The 14,726-nt window shown below is 38.4% G+C and overlaps 1 protein-coding gene and 1 long non-coding RNA gene across 3 annotated transcripts in view; both read right to left on the reverse strand.

The window, feature by feature from the left end:
* LOC117827502 (POU domain, class 2, transcription factor 2) overlaps positions 1-3,093 on the reverse strand; it is a 109,599-nt gene extending 106,506 nt beyond the window's left edge. Inside the window, exons 1-2 of one of the 2 annotated variants that reach the window (XR_004634228.1) lie at positions 2,944-3,093; positions 661-888 (exon numbers count right to left, since the gene is read on the reverse strand). The gene's annotated coding sequence lies outside the window, so the exon portion shown is untranslated. The remainder of the gene's footprint in view (positions 1-660; positions 889-2,943) is intronic. The other variant, XR_004634227.1, reaches the window with a different exon arrangement.
* Positions 3,094-4,548: 1,455 nt separating this feature from the next.
* LOC117827522 lies at positions 4,549-13,635 on the reverse strand. The gene is made up of 5 exons (XR_004634233.1): positions 13,176-13,635; positions 9,810-9,930; positions 8,083-8,172; positions 7,439-7,751; positions 4,549-6,127 (listed from the first exon to the last, which is right to left on the reverse strand). It is a non-coding gene; the product is annotated as an uncharacterized LOC117827522 (long non-coding RNA).
* Positions 13,636-14,726: the final 1,091 nt, after the last annotated feature.

Consider the following 14,726-nt stretch of genomic DNA (forward strand, 5'->3'; position numbering starts at 1 on the left):
TACCGAGGAGGAAGAGGAGGACAATCTCTGAGGAAAACTGCAACTAGATACCAATCTGTCATTGTGCTCCTTTTGTCCCCCGAGCTTTTATTTCCTCTTTTCCATTTCATTCAGTTAATCGTCTAAAACTCGTTTCTGCAGATTACAAGAAAACATTCGTACAAAAAAACCAAAGCATGAATAAAAACAGAGGAATGATCAGCATAAAATCCTTACAGACTCACCATCCTCACTTTGCCTCGAGCACTGCAACACACACACACGCACACACACACAAACACACATTCTAATATTTAACAACTGACACTATATTTCACTTGTGCTCTCACCTTATTGTCCGTCGACCCTCGCACACACACACACACACACACACAAACAAAAAAACCCACACACACTCTTGGCCCAGAGAGGTTGACCTTTCCTGGGCTGAGGTCAGACGTCTGGGATGAAATTGACCTTTGACCTTGAGGGCATGATCGCTTGCTTGCATCCTAACCAGCTGGACAAAGAGCCAACCATGCAGCCACTGCTGTGTGTGTTTTTTCTGGACTTGCAGTGTGTGAATGAGTGTGTCAGTCTTTGTCCATGTTCGGGTGTGTTTATATATATTTGTTAATGCGTGTTATAATGTGAGTGTCCATAAAGAGAAATTGGATTTACCTCCTCAGCCTCAAAGGGACGGCGTCATGCTGCTTGTTACTGACGGCGAGTAACAGAACAGTATTGATCCGGGGTCATCAATCGACGAATCCAGTCTTTTAGTCTTTCCATCACTTCCTCTCTCCCGTACGCGGGGGTTAATATCTCATTAACTGCTATTATCTCCACACCGGTCACCACAGCAACAGCCAGGAGGACAAGAGCCGACAATTCCCTGCAGCCAGCATCCTGCGGATCAGACGGGCAATGACCAGATTATTGGAAATCAATCCAGGGGAGTTACTGTTTCCCCGACCTCCCAAGCTTCATTTCCACTATTTATTGAGGAGCGCCGGTCAAACGTCGACCACTACGAGGTTTACACAGACGTCAATACACGCAACAACGAGAGGCCGTGTACAATGAGTATTATGATTGTGGTTAATTATTTGGAGGTTCATAAATCAGGCGTCAGCTGGACAGAGAGAGAGAGAGAGCACGCTACACGGATCAGAAAAGATACTTGATTCAACATTTACATGCTGGGGATTCTTGTTTCCATTTTGCTGACGGCACAGTATTTTGATACAGTAAAGCACAAATTAAAAATATACACACAGATGCTATCAGATAATTCAGAGTTAATTCAGTTTAGACTTCTGAGTTACACTGACATGACAGTGCACCACAGGGGGTAGGAGCAGGTCTATATGTGGAGGGGCTTTTCTTTCTTATCAGCGGCTGGACAGTCCTGATCCTTATTTTCCACGGAGCAACAGAGGAAATATTATTATTATATATAGCCTACGCTTTAAGCTGAGCTGCACAACTTTACAGTCACAGAGTTGTGATGAAGATGCAATCCGGACATAATGCTGAGAATTGTCTGCTTTAATATAGTTTTGTATATGTAGGATGAAAATGTAGGCTTTAAATATTGGCTGAATTCAACTTTAAGTATTAAAAAAGCAGACTAGATCTAACAAAATGTGTGATCATGAATATACCAGGAGAGGGAAATACATTAGTTAATGTAGCCATGCTAAAACTGTAACTTTAGCTGGTAGATGCCTCAATTCCTGAGCAAATAGCAGTATATTGGGCAATAAATATAACATACATTAGTAAAGTATAGGTGTGTAGGATTCAGGGACAATAACTGTGTTTTGTGAATCATGCAGCTCTTAAATGAACATTTAGTTGCAGTAGGACATTATTCTTACTCAATAGCATTTACAATATGTCACATGCTTTGTAGCTTTCACTTAAACAGATAAAGGAGCTTAAAGCTGATGTTGGTAGATCATTGTGCGCGTTCATGTGTTTTACTAATGTTGCAACAAACATTGTTTACTTCTCGTGCGCGTTCTATGAGGAAGTAGTGCCGGCTTCACAACCAATCAGGACGAAGGGTCGGAGAGTAGCTCTGATTGGTCGGTGATAACGGGAACGAGGGGAATGATAACATTGCTTGATACAAAGGCATTGGGAAACACAAAGATTTCGCCATGATTGGTGAAATAATGATCGGTGTTATGACTTTTTTTTTCCAAACCCTGCACAAAACAATTACAGTTTTGTTTTTACCCCATTCCTACCAACTGCACCTTTAATGAGACTTAATAATGTATTGTCTGTTAACTAGATTTATAGGGAGGGGGGGGAGAGTTGTCCTGTTCAGGGGGGAGGGCGTCCCCTTATCAAAGCAGGAATACACCCTCATTTTATATGTGGTCAAATAAACTCAAAAAGACATCCAGAAAACAGAACAATCATTGTAAATAAAATACACATTTTTAAATTAATTCAGCATAGAGGTCTGCCATGTTGCCACCACTCAAAAATGTACTGCCCCCCATCTTGCCACCCCAGAAATATTTTTCTAGATCCGCCCCTGGTTGTTATAGTAAATTTGAATTGGTTCTCAATTGACTTAGCTGGTAAAATAAAGGTTAAATAAAATAAATAAATTATTATTATTGGTAATCTTGACCTAAAAACACAGTGTTCTGCTTCTTGCAGCATTTTGAGTGTTAAAATTGTCTTTAAAATTAGCATTTAGTATTTAATTTCGGTAAAACTGCAGGATAAAGTTTGTGGAAATTGCAGGTTAATTTGAATATTAAAAAAGTAGACACACTGAATGTTCCATGCATGCGGCGGAGGGATACCAAACTTAACCCACGTGTAAAATCTGAGACTCCATCTAACTGCGTTTTGTAACAGCAGTTATAACACCGTGTTTCAAAGTGCTTTCAGATAGTTAGACAATAGGAGTTTTTATTAGGCCTGCAGGCTACTCACCCATAATGAAGAACGTGCCGGGTTCCTGGTGTTAGCAGCGGGCTGATGAGTTGCAGTAATGGCTGAGTGGCCGGCTGACCTCTGACCTCTGGGGGTCGGGGCAGTCTGGCTCCAGGGGCCGCGGTGACAGACGCTCCCAGCACATTGATGAAAAAGGCAATCAGTCTGTAGTGAGAGCGATCAGCCCGTCACCAAATAATCACATAATGGGCTCAGAGATAATAATAACGGTGCTTTGTAATACAGGCTGAGGTCGTTAAAGCAGACAGTTATTCTGTTAAATAAAGCTGATTAAGATTTTAGAGAGGATGTGTTTAATGTGCTTTGATTCTTTTGTACCCATGTGTCTTACATTATATAAAGAAATAAAAAAAAAAGCTGGATGCTCTTCTCTTGTTGTTTTTGATTCTTCATTTCTCTGCAGTTTTTATAACCTTTAGCCTATTTTTCTGATGCTCTTAATTTCAGGAATCAGCCTAAAAAGCTGAAGTCAGCAGTGTATGGAGCTCTGCTATGTGTTTTTAATAGTGAATTTAATTTAAAGACAGCAAAATGTTTATATTCTATATTATATATATCTTCTGAGCATCAAGAATCACAATGTTATGGGGCGGGTGGGATCTTAAGGGTGTTTTTGTTACTGTGTTTTATAACATCATCCATAGAACTCTGTTCCAACTACTGCATGTCACAAAATCTATTGTACGTCTGTCTGTGTATAAAAAAAACAACCCAATAAAGAAACTTTGGAATAAGAATCACATGACCCTCTGAATGTGTTCTTTATTATTGGGCTAATAAATTCAAATGAAAGTCAAACACTCCAGTTTGGATGGAAAATCAATGCATGAAAAGTGGACTTTGTCTATTTAGCATTAGATGAAAGTTTTCTGCTTCACGTCGTCGGGCTTGTGTTTATAATTCAATCAAAATTGATTCAAAAAATACACCATGACTCATTTGTAATACTTTGATTTATTCATGTATTTATTGCTAAGAAAATGTATTTAAAAAATAGACCTCCATCTCATGAATTGTGAATAAAACAGCCGTGTTGGGCTTTTTTTCCCAGTCTTTTTTAAAACTTGTACTTGAGATAATGTATTCATGCTTTATATTTCGTTTGCACTCCCTTCACTGCTTTAAATCAAATATTTATCTCTTCAACATTTATTCTGTTTCATCCTCAAATTATTATAAAGTCTGCTGAGTTCCTCCAGCGCAGCCTCAACAGGCCATTTGCATCCGATGCATAAATGTAAATTCAACCAAAATAAATACAAACAAATGCAGAAGAAGCACATGCAATACATGGTAAGCTACTGTTATTTAGAATTTTTTCATTACAGGTTGAAAATAACTTGATCTGACTAAATGTGACTCATTTGCATATAAGCTAAAATATTCAAATAATGCTGTAAATGCAATGGTTGCTGCAATTTGTTCACATATGCCAGGATTAGAATACATTTATGTTCCTTAAACGAAAAATAATGCTCTTAGAAAAATTGCTCATCAAATGAATATCAAAAACTTTAAAATAAGAAAAACTGACAAAGAAAGTCTTACCTTTATTTCTTCTTCTTTATACTATTAGAGAGCTGCAAGAGCTGAGACATGCGCACTGAACTAAACCAGATGTGCAATTACTGATTTTAAAGAAAGCATAATTATAATAAAAGTGGGGAAAATATTACCAGTTCCTCCAGTTATATACTGATGCCACTTCTAGTGACACCAGACGCATTATCCTCCAGTAAACAGTAAAGGCATACTATAATTAAAAGATTAAATTAGGAATGTCTTTGTTCTTCTTTTTAGTCCAACAAAAAAAAAAGCTTTCTGCTAGTGTGTTGCACTATGAGGTACACTTTAATATAAAAAAATATAGAAAGCAGGTTGCATTTAATTTGCAAGTGTGTGTGAGGACGTGCCAATGCGTAATGACTGATTATCCCGTGCGCAACTGATTGAGAAGAGGTTTCAATGGGGATCAATTTGCGAGTAAAGTGCGCGTGTCTCTGTCCATGCAGGGTTCAGACGGGCTGCAGATTTCGGACCGACTGTGTTTACCCATCGACTCAACATCAGGGTGACAATCCCACTGACCTGTGCGTGTGTGTGAGGGAGGGAGACAGAGAGAGAGAGTGTGTGTGTCCACGTCCCTGACTGATAGGATTTCCATTAATTTACCTGCAGCAGCAGCAGCAGCCTCGGAGTTTTTGGAGGGAAACCAAACATATGTCTCTGATGGATCTGCTGTCTGCAGGATGAGCATTGAGGACGAAGAGGACAGAGGGAGAGAGTGGTTTTGTGTTGTGTGTGATAATTGTTGACAAATGTGCGCACGTGTGAGCTGGGCAAAGACAAATATGGATCACCTATGACAGTGAAAGATCAGCAGCATGAATCCTGTCTTCTTAGTTTAGTGCAAAAAGAAAAAGAAAGAAGGCATCGTCTCCAGCCTGCAGGTTCCTCCTCTCCCTCCTTTTAATTGATTTCTCATAATTAACTCAGTGTGTTCATCGATCCCTCTGTGACCGCCCAACACCGCCTCCAGATCGGCAACCTCATTATTTCCACGTTAACCCGAATAATCCCGAATAAATACCGAGCACATTCAATAACAATTACACAGCACTAAATAATCCCGTTTCTGTTGGACAACCTGGCAGCACTGAAATAAAGGAACAGGAGTCTCTATGTGGGGCTGAAAGGGAGCAGATTCTGCAGGATAGCTTCAATTCTGACTAATCCAGTATTTTCAAAATTGTGCATCAGTTTTTGCAAAATGCATGCATGAGAAAGCCACTAATAACAAACATACAATCTATTTTAGGGTGCAAGAAATAACACAACATCAGAACTTATCATCACCTGAATCCTAAAAAGCTGAGTCTTTGTGATAATGTAACCTATTGTTCTTTTAAGTTATCAATTATCCTAATTAAAGCCCCTCACACAGCAGCTCAGCCGTTAAAAGGCCTGCTGAACATCAGTCTGAGGTCAGTGTGTGTGTGTGTGTGTGTGTGTGTGTGTGTGTGTGTATGGTGAGATGGAAGCTGGAGCGTCTCTCTGTCAGGTTCATCGGCTCTGTGAGAGGAGGAGGAGGAGGAGGTCAAATGAGCCTGCAGGCTGCAGTTCGACCAGCACTCAGCCTGGACGTCTGAGTCCCGTGCTGCATCTGTAAAATCAAGGAGGAATATTAGTGTATTTATGGTACTTCTTGAATGGAAGGTAAATAAAAATCTAACTATGTGTGTTTTAAAAGTGAGCATGCAGTTTGGATTTTCTCTGCACGTTTGCAGGATTTACTCTCTGACCTTTAAGAAAAAGGAAACAAAGAAAATGAATGACCTGTTTTCTCTTCTATCACCTGTAACCACATATTGCTTTGACTTCTACTGCAATGTGTTGGGAATTAATGTATGTTCTCTACCTTAAAATGTCAAATAAAGATCAGTCTTCAGAGTAAATCTGAAAGGGTTTTGACTTTCAAAACAAATGGTTTAAGTTAAAAATATTGCCTTAACTATCAGCTGTTTTTGAGTTCTTACCAAAAGATACAGCAGGAGCAGAACCTTGCAGATTTTTTTGGGACTTAAGTGAATTAAATAAACAAAAACAAGTCATCTAGAGATTAAAAAACATGCTTTATAAATAGGAACTCCCTGAACTTGAGCCAACTACAAGTGGGAAACATACTGTGGAATCTATTAGACATGCAGAGCAACTTTTGTGAAGAAGGGAAGAAGAAAAAAAAGGTGTTTTAGATTTTAAAAAGCAGAGAGCGAGAAAAGAGAAGAGACATAAATCAAACGTAAAGAATAGAAGGAGGGCGGATCAGATGAGAAATAGAAATGATGACAAGAAACTTGACAAAAAAAAAAAGAACAAAGCAGAACAGAGGAGAGAAGAGTGTAATTGAGGAAGAGATAATAGAGCAGAATAGAGGGGGGCCAGGAGGGACAAAATACAGAAAGAGAGAGAGTGGAGGGAGAGGGAGGGAGGTGGGTGATGGTGTTGGTCACGGGGGGTTAAAAGAAGGGGGCGTCTCAAGCTTGTGAATTAAACACCGTGAGGCCCTGTGTCCTCGGCACGTGCACCGGGCCTCCGGAATAAAAGCGGCTCTGGCCCATCTGGCTTTTTAGAGAGGAGGAAGAAAAAGGCGAGAGAGCGAAAGAGAAAGAGAGAGGGAGAGGGAGAGGGAGAAGGTAGGCAGGCGTTGTGGGTGCTTGATTCCCTCTGGGGGTCACAGACAGTAAAATAGAATTACATATAGGCTCTCATTGTAATGTGAGGTGCTCTGGAGTGAATGCGTGCTCTGAAAGGGTCGTGAGCGAGCAGGTGAGCGAGAGGAAGCACAAAAAAGAGAGGAAGATGATGTCAAAAAGGAGAGTTGAAAGGGTGAGGGAGAATGCAGAAGAAGTCAGAGAAAAGTGGAAGATTTCAGTATGTGTATGTGTGAGGGTGGTATTCATAAAAACACACTCACCTTTAATCTATATGTGTCCTTCAGAAGATTTTTCTATACCTTCACCGTCTAAACACACACACACACACACACACACACACACACACACACACACACACACACACACACACCCTTTTTTACTTCTCCTGCACTCGGCATCTTAGCTGTTTCCATGGCTACAGAGTTGAGACTGCAACCCAGAAAAGGGGGGCATCTGTGTGCGTGTGTGTGTGTGTGCGTGTGTGTGTGTGTGTGGACAGCAGCAGCAGCAGCAGCAGCAGGTGATGAGGCTCAGCTCACAGCAGCATCTGGGAGAGTGATTCCTCCTCCCTGTCTAATAAAAGTTATATTAAGGTGAAAGAAAGAGGACAAGGAGGGGAAAACGAACATTGTTAGCATCATTAAAGGTTAAAAAAAAAAAAAAAAAAAAAACTCAGCAGAAAAAAATGAAGAGGACAAATAAAAGGAGTGCAGTAAATAAAGGGAGTGTGTTGTGTTTCTCTGCAGTCAGAAATAAACACAAGTCTTCAATCGTATTAAATGAATAATCACAACTCTTCTGCTCTTTATGAGGTGCATTCATGAGGACGCGTGAGTGTACATGTAAATGTCCTGCTCACATCACCACATAGTTTCATGATGACTGTCTCCATAAACAGATTTACCATACGGTCTTTAAATGTCAGTCAGTGAGTCACGGAGACACGAATAACATCCTCCGACGTCTCGTTTCCTCCACGACACGGACAGATTCACTTCATCAGAGGAGGAGGGAGAAAGACGTGAGAAGAGGATTCACATTTAATGAAAGGGAAATCAAAAATGCTGCCTTTTAATATTCTAAATTCACCAAAAAAGGTTAAAGATATCAGACAATAAAGGAAGTAGTTAGGACCAATCAGTAAATGTTGCAGATCTTTAGTGAAGTCTGAAACAGGATGAGTGTGAAATTAATAAAACACATCATATCTTAAAATATCTCACTTGAAAAAATTGCTAATTTTTTTTTTTCAAATGTAATTTATTAAATAAGAAGAAACAACATAAATATAAAAGCATGTAACAGAATATACTACACATAAATAAATATGCATATTTATGTACTGTATTTATATTTTTATCTTAAGGTTTTTAGACAATATAATACATCTAAAAAATATTTTAGATCATATATTTTTTTAAATAAATTTATGAGATAACATAAATACATTTTAGTATTTTTATAAACATATTTTTACAGTTTTATATTTATTTTTATGTAGTTAAATTATTACATGCTCAGTGTTAGAAGTGGTGTCTATCTATCTATCTATCTATCTATCTATCTATCTATCTATCTATCTATCTATCTATCTATCTATCTATCTATCTATCTATCTATCTATCTATCTATCTATCTATCTATCTATCTATCTATCTATCTATCTATCTAACACAGATGGACCCTTAATTCTCACCTACAGTCTACAGAGGGTGTCATTTCTTGTGCAGATAAAAAGCTCCTCCCTTAAGTATCTGATTTTGTGCACTTCATGTAAAAAGATTATAATAATAAAACACAAGTGAAGTTTTGTGTCATGATTTAAGGTTGAATAAAGACGATATGCTTCCTTCTAGAGAGGTTAGTAACATCTGAATATTCTGGTTCTGACTGTACTGTTGAATGTTAAATTCATGAAGACATTCTTCTCATATTTTCGGATCTTTATTTACTCGTGAGGAATCTTAAAAATGATACTCTCTCTGGTTGTGTTTCAGTGAGCAACAACAGAAGCTGACCTGCCCTCAACGACCCTGCAGCTCGGACTGAACTTGTGACGTTGCAGCGGGGTCAAGGTCAAACCTCTGAACCCTGCAGACGGTCAACGGCGAGCGGTCACAGTGAACGTCTGGACTTCCAACAGCAGAAATAACACAGCTGTACTAATAACACTGATGACCCTTAATGACTTAGTATGATTTCTTTTTTTTTTAATAAGTGATTCTTAAATAGTGATTTTTTTTTTCTTTAAAATGCGAAAGATTGAACTTTTTACTGAGCTCATTTTTGCCGCATATCCAAACTTAAAGTATCAGATCTATGAAGCATGTATGGCTATATTACTGCATTTATAAATTACATTATACATTCTGAAAGAAGTGACTCCTTAGTGTTGAATCAGTAATGCTTAAATACATAATGTGATAAAATTGCATGTATCTAATATTGATTTAAATCAATGATGTGACGGTGTTGATGTGTGACTTTTTATAATAATAAATACAAATCTGAGGACTGCTTGTTTCCTTTATCTACAGCTATATGTAATTATTCATTGTTGGTGGATGTTTGTTGCCTTGAAAGGAGCTTGTCTGCACATCACAGTGGGGGTTACATTATGTGAACTTTCACCTGATAGAGATCCATGTATCCTTATCGTACTTGCTTGTTATAGACACTGGTTTGGGATGAGAGGTGAGTGTCCCAGTAAGCCATGTCAGAGTCATCCTGAGTCCAAATCTGGACCCTGAAACTGAAACAGACAAATAAAATGAAGCACTGTTAACGTTGGCTTTTCTTGCTGAGACTTTTGTTCTAGCTAACTTTCGGTCTTCACATGAGTGCTATTATCAATGAAAATAATAAAAGCAACAAACATAATAAAACACTGTAATCATTTAGACTCATGTTTGGATGAGCATCCTTGCATGCTTGCACACATGACTTAAGTGAAACTGCTAAGAAACAAACAAAACAATCATATGAAGTATTACAAACACCACAAAATTAAATATGTTCATTAACTTCTGTCCCAGCATTATCCACAATTGCATCATTCAGCAATTTAGAACTATAACCTACCACAAACATCTGAATTTGATTAGTTGGTCAACGTGAATTCATAGATAAATAACATGTTCTGCATTTTACCATGAGAGTTTGACAGTAAATGATGCATGAAAGAGGGTAAAGGACCTTATTTGTGCTCACTGGTGGGCATATTTTAGGGAGAAGGTTCATGACCTCTTTTTTCACACATTCGGGGACTTGAGGAGTTTATTGTACAACGTTCATTTCATTGTCTGTCATAAATATCATAATGCATTTAAAAAAAAAAAAAGAGATTTAACTACATTTTGAAGCTATAATGACAAGGAATGTACTTTGGATAAATTCATACATTTTATAATTCAACCACTTCATCTTGGAGTTACATCGGATCAGTGCATGGACTTCGATCACCACATAAAACAGTTGTCCCGGTCATGTTTCTTCCATCATTCATGCTTTTGTTTCATCTCGACAAGACTATTGTAATCCACTTTTCACCTGCCTCAGTAAGTCGTCCAGAACGCTGCTGCAAGGCTGTTGACCAAGTCCAGCCGGACAACCCACATCCTCCTGATTCTATCTTCCCTACATTGGCTTCCAGTTAAATTTAGGATTCATTTTAAGGTTCTTGTTTTTGTGCATAGAGCTCTGCATGGTCAGGCTCCTGAATATATCACAGACCTTCTCCACCCCTACCTCACCAGTAGGTCACTCAGGTAGGGTTGCCAACTGTCCCGTATTAGCTGGGACATCCTGTATATTGGGCTAAATTGGTGTTTCATACAGGACCGCAATTGTCCCGTATATGGACTATTACCTCTTGTAAATACAGCAGACTGCACTCTACAGATCCTAGATCAGATAAAATGGCAGTGGCGAATAGTGTGCCAATCACACCGCCTGTCATCCAATCACAGGGCCCCTCACGCGCATCAGTTGTATACAACGCAAATACGCCAAGTCCTGCAAAAAAGTGTGGAGAGGATTTTCTCTCTGATGACCATTGAATGGTCAGACTCAAGAAACAGCTGCAGCACAGAGCTGATCAAACATGAACTTCAAATATCTGTAAACTGTGACTTGTCATGTAAGGACTTCTCGCTGGCTGTGCAAAAGGACAAAAGGGTGCATGAGTTAGTCAAGAGCAGCAAAAAGTATCCATGGGAAAAGTACATTTGGTGAGTCATACTCCTCTTTTGCATTACATTTTTCTTTTGCTTGTTTTTTGATGTAAAGAGCCAAATTGTGGTTTCTTTGAGGCTTATTCATATGAGGTTACATAATGATACAGTAAGGATTAAAGGGCATATACACACTTTCTGCATTTCCAGTTGAATCAGAATCAGAATATGTGCTGAATTCAAACATCATGCTCACACCACCATGGCACCGTGCACCTGTCCCTTATTTAGCAGTGAGAAAGTTGGCAACCTTACACTCAGGTCTTCTGACCAGGGGGTTGCTGGTTCTCCCTCAAGCTCCTCTAAGGACAAAAGGACCGTGCTTTTGAAGTGGTGGCACCAGAGCAGTGGGAAGTGGCTTTAAGTTGGTTGTGCTATAGTAAGAGGTGCATTTTTTTTTCTTTTTGCATTTAGGTCAGTGCATATACGCACATACATTTTATTTCTATTCATCTGGTTTGAATACAAGCTTCCAAGATAACTTTTCATTATAAATTCACAAATTGCAACTTCCATACCCCGTTGTACAGCAAAGAGCATACAAGCCAAACCTGGTAAAACAGACCCAAAAGGCAGTAAAGCACATTGAACAGAACTTATCCAAATACTTTTAGTTTTTAAGCAGGCACACACACAGGGCCCAGGCATCAGGTTCATTTAAAATGAATAATTATTTAAAATTGCTATAATTATTTCTCAAATCTTCCTCAGGCATTACATTTTCAGAAAAGAATACAAGGAAAAAAAACTGATTTATTGTGTTAATTAATGTATTTGTTTCAACTTATTTATGCATCCAGAAAAAAATGTGTGATGCCTTTTCCAACAGTGGATGCTGCAGCACCCTCAGCACCCCTACTTCCCACAGCCATGCCTTGTACAGACTAATGTTTTAATTATTGTCTGTTTCTTTTACTGTTTTATGATTTCATTTGAATCTGAATATTTCTCCTGTGAAGCACTTTGTGATTTTTATTCTATGACATGTGCTTTACTAAATAAAATTAACTTACTTACTTTCAGTTTCATTACCTGAAGGTTCTTGTGACAGTTCCAGTCTCCTCCTCCCTCTGTTTCTGTCATGGTGCATGTGGGCAGACCCTATGGGGCAGACCAGACCTTATGCAGTCTGTGGGACAGACACTTCCTTTTCAGAGTCCTTGCACAATAAGGAAAAGTCAGGAAACTGTACGCATAACTGTGCTGTGTTTCTCCCACACCATCCAAACACCTTTAAACAAACACCTCTGGTTTTAATCTGCTTAATGGCAGATTTGGAGATCTCTGTGAGAGCTGAAGGAACTCCTGAAACCTTCAAACATGGCGAACAAAGGTATGTCAGGGTCATTTCAGAATCAGAATACAAGCTGATTTCACACATCATGCTCACACCACCATGGCACCGTGCACCTGTCCCTTATTTAGTAGTGAGAAAGTTGGCAACCTTACACTCAGGTCTTCTGACCAGGGGCTTGCTGGTTCTCCCTCAAGCTCCTCTAAAGGACAAAAGGTGACCGTGCTTTTGAAGTGAATGCTCTTCCTGTAAATATTCAATCAGCTGTATCTGTTGTCCCTTTAAAAAACACTCTCAACGATACATTTATTTACACAGGCCTTCGACTCACACTACAGACTAATGTTTTAATTATTGTCTGTTTCTTTTACTGTTTTATGATTTCATTTGAATCTGAATATTTCTCCTGTGAAGCACTTTGTGATTTTATTCTATGAAAAGTGCTTTACTAAATAAAATCAACTTACTTACTTTCAGTTTCATTACCTGAAGGTCCTTGTGACAGTCCCAGTCTCCTCCTCCCTCTGTTTATGTCATTGTGTGTGTGGGCAGACCCTATGGGGCAGACCAGACCTTTTACAGTCTGTGGGGCAGACACTTCCCGTACAGTCCTTGCACAATAAGGAAAAGTCAGGAACCTGTACACATAACTGTGCTGTGTTTCTCCCACACCATTCAAACACCTTTAAACAAACACCTCTGGTTTGAATCTGCTTAATGGAGGATTTGGAGATCTCTGTGAGACCTGAAGGAACTCCAGAAGCCTTCAAACATGACGAAGAAAGGTATGTCAGGGTCATTTTTCCCTGTTTCTGGAAAGGTAACTCTTCTCTTCTTGTATTTATATCAGGGATGTTACATTAAAAATGTCGCTGTGAAGCTTTTTCAGTGTTTTATTTCGACCACGTTGAAATCAGGCGTTAAAGTTTGCTTCCTGTTCTTCACGCAGGAAGGGCTTCGAGCGCCACCCAGTGGTCAAAAGGCTGAATGACAGCTGCTGGTTCATGAACAACAGCGAGGTCACGTTCAACTATAAGCTGAGAGTGGTGTTCCTCCTCCTCCTCTGCTTTGCTATCACAGGGTGAATATTCACTAAATGCTACTGTCACTCCAGCTGAATGTGTTTGTGAAAGGTCACTACAGAGCAGAACTTTTATTTTTTGTATTATTATTATTATTTTTTAATTTTCTTTTTATTGATTATACCATATACTTTACATACAGCTGGTACACAAAGACTGAGTGTTTTTTCTAGATTCTTTTACAAATGCATTATCTTTAACTTAAACATGACACTCGTAGACTTCCTCAGTCTTTTACTTTCAATCAAAATAAAGTGACCGTACCTTTTCATGTACACAAATAAAATTATGACCAGGACATAATGGTTATTTACATTCAGCCATGTATTTTAGCCAGTTCGGCTTACAGAATTTCACTATGATAGCAGTGTAGCGAATATAGTAAAAGGTCAAATGAAATAAATAAATAAAATCAAAAGAAACAAAACATTCCAACTTCTGTAGCTATGAACTAGGGTTTCTATTCCACAATTGACATTTCAAATAAAATCTGACCTAATTGGTGTTATGTACTCCATCCAGTTTTCCCAAATTCTTTTAAATCTATCCGCCTCCAGTCTCAAAGACAAAGTTAGTTTTGAGCAGATCTTTTAATAGTAATAATAATAAACTTTATTTATATAGCACTTTTCTTTTTTTTTCTCTCTGTATATTTTTTAATATTACATACATACACCATAACAAACAAACAAATTAAACAAAAACAGACAATTACATTAACATTTAAACAAAAGAAAACACAAAAACAAGCCTTGCCTAAATAAATATAGATATACATATTTTTTTATTTAATTAACAAATGTGTATTTAATATTTCAATCAATCAATCAATCAATCTTGATTTGTATAGCGCCAAATCACAACAAACGGTATCTCAAGACGCTTTTACAAACATAGGAGGTCTAGACCACTCTATGTCAAATTATAACCCAACTTCAAG

This window comes from Notolabrus celidotus, chromosome 16 (genome assembly GCF_009762535.1).
Source record: "Notolabrus celidotus isolate fNotCel1 chromosome 16, fNotCel1.pri, whole genome shotgun sequence".
In the NCBI taxonomy this organism is placed as follows: domain Eukaryota; kingdom Metazoa; phylum Chordata; class Actinopteri; order Labriformes; family Labridae; genus Notolabrus; species Notolabrus celidotus.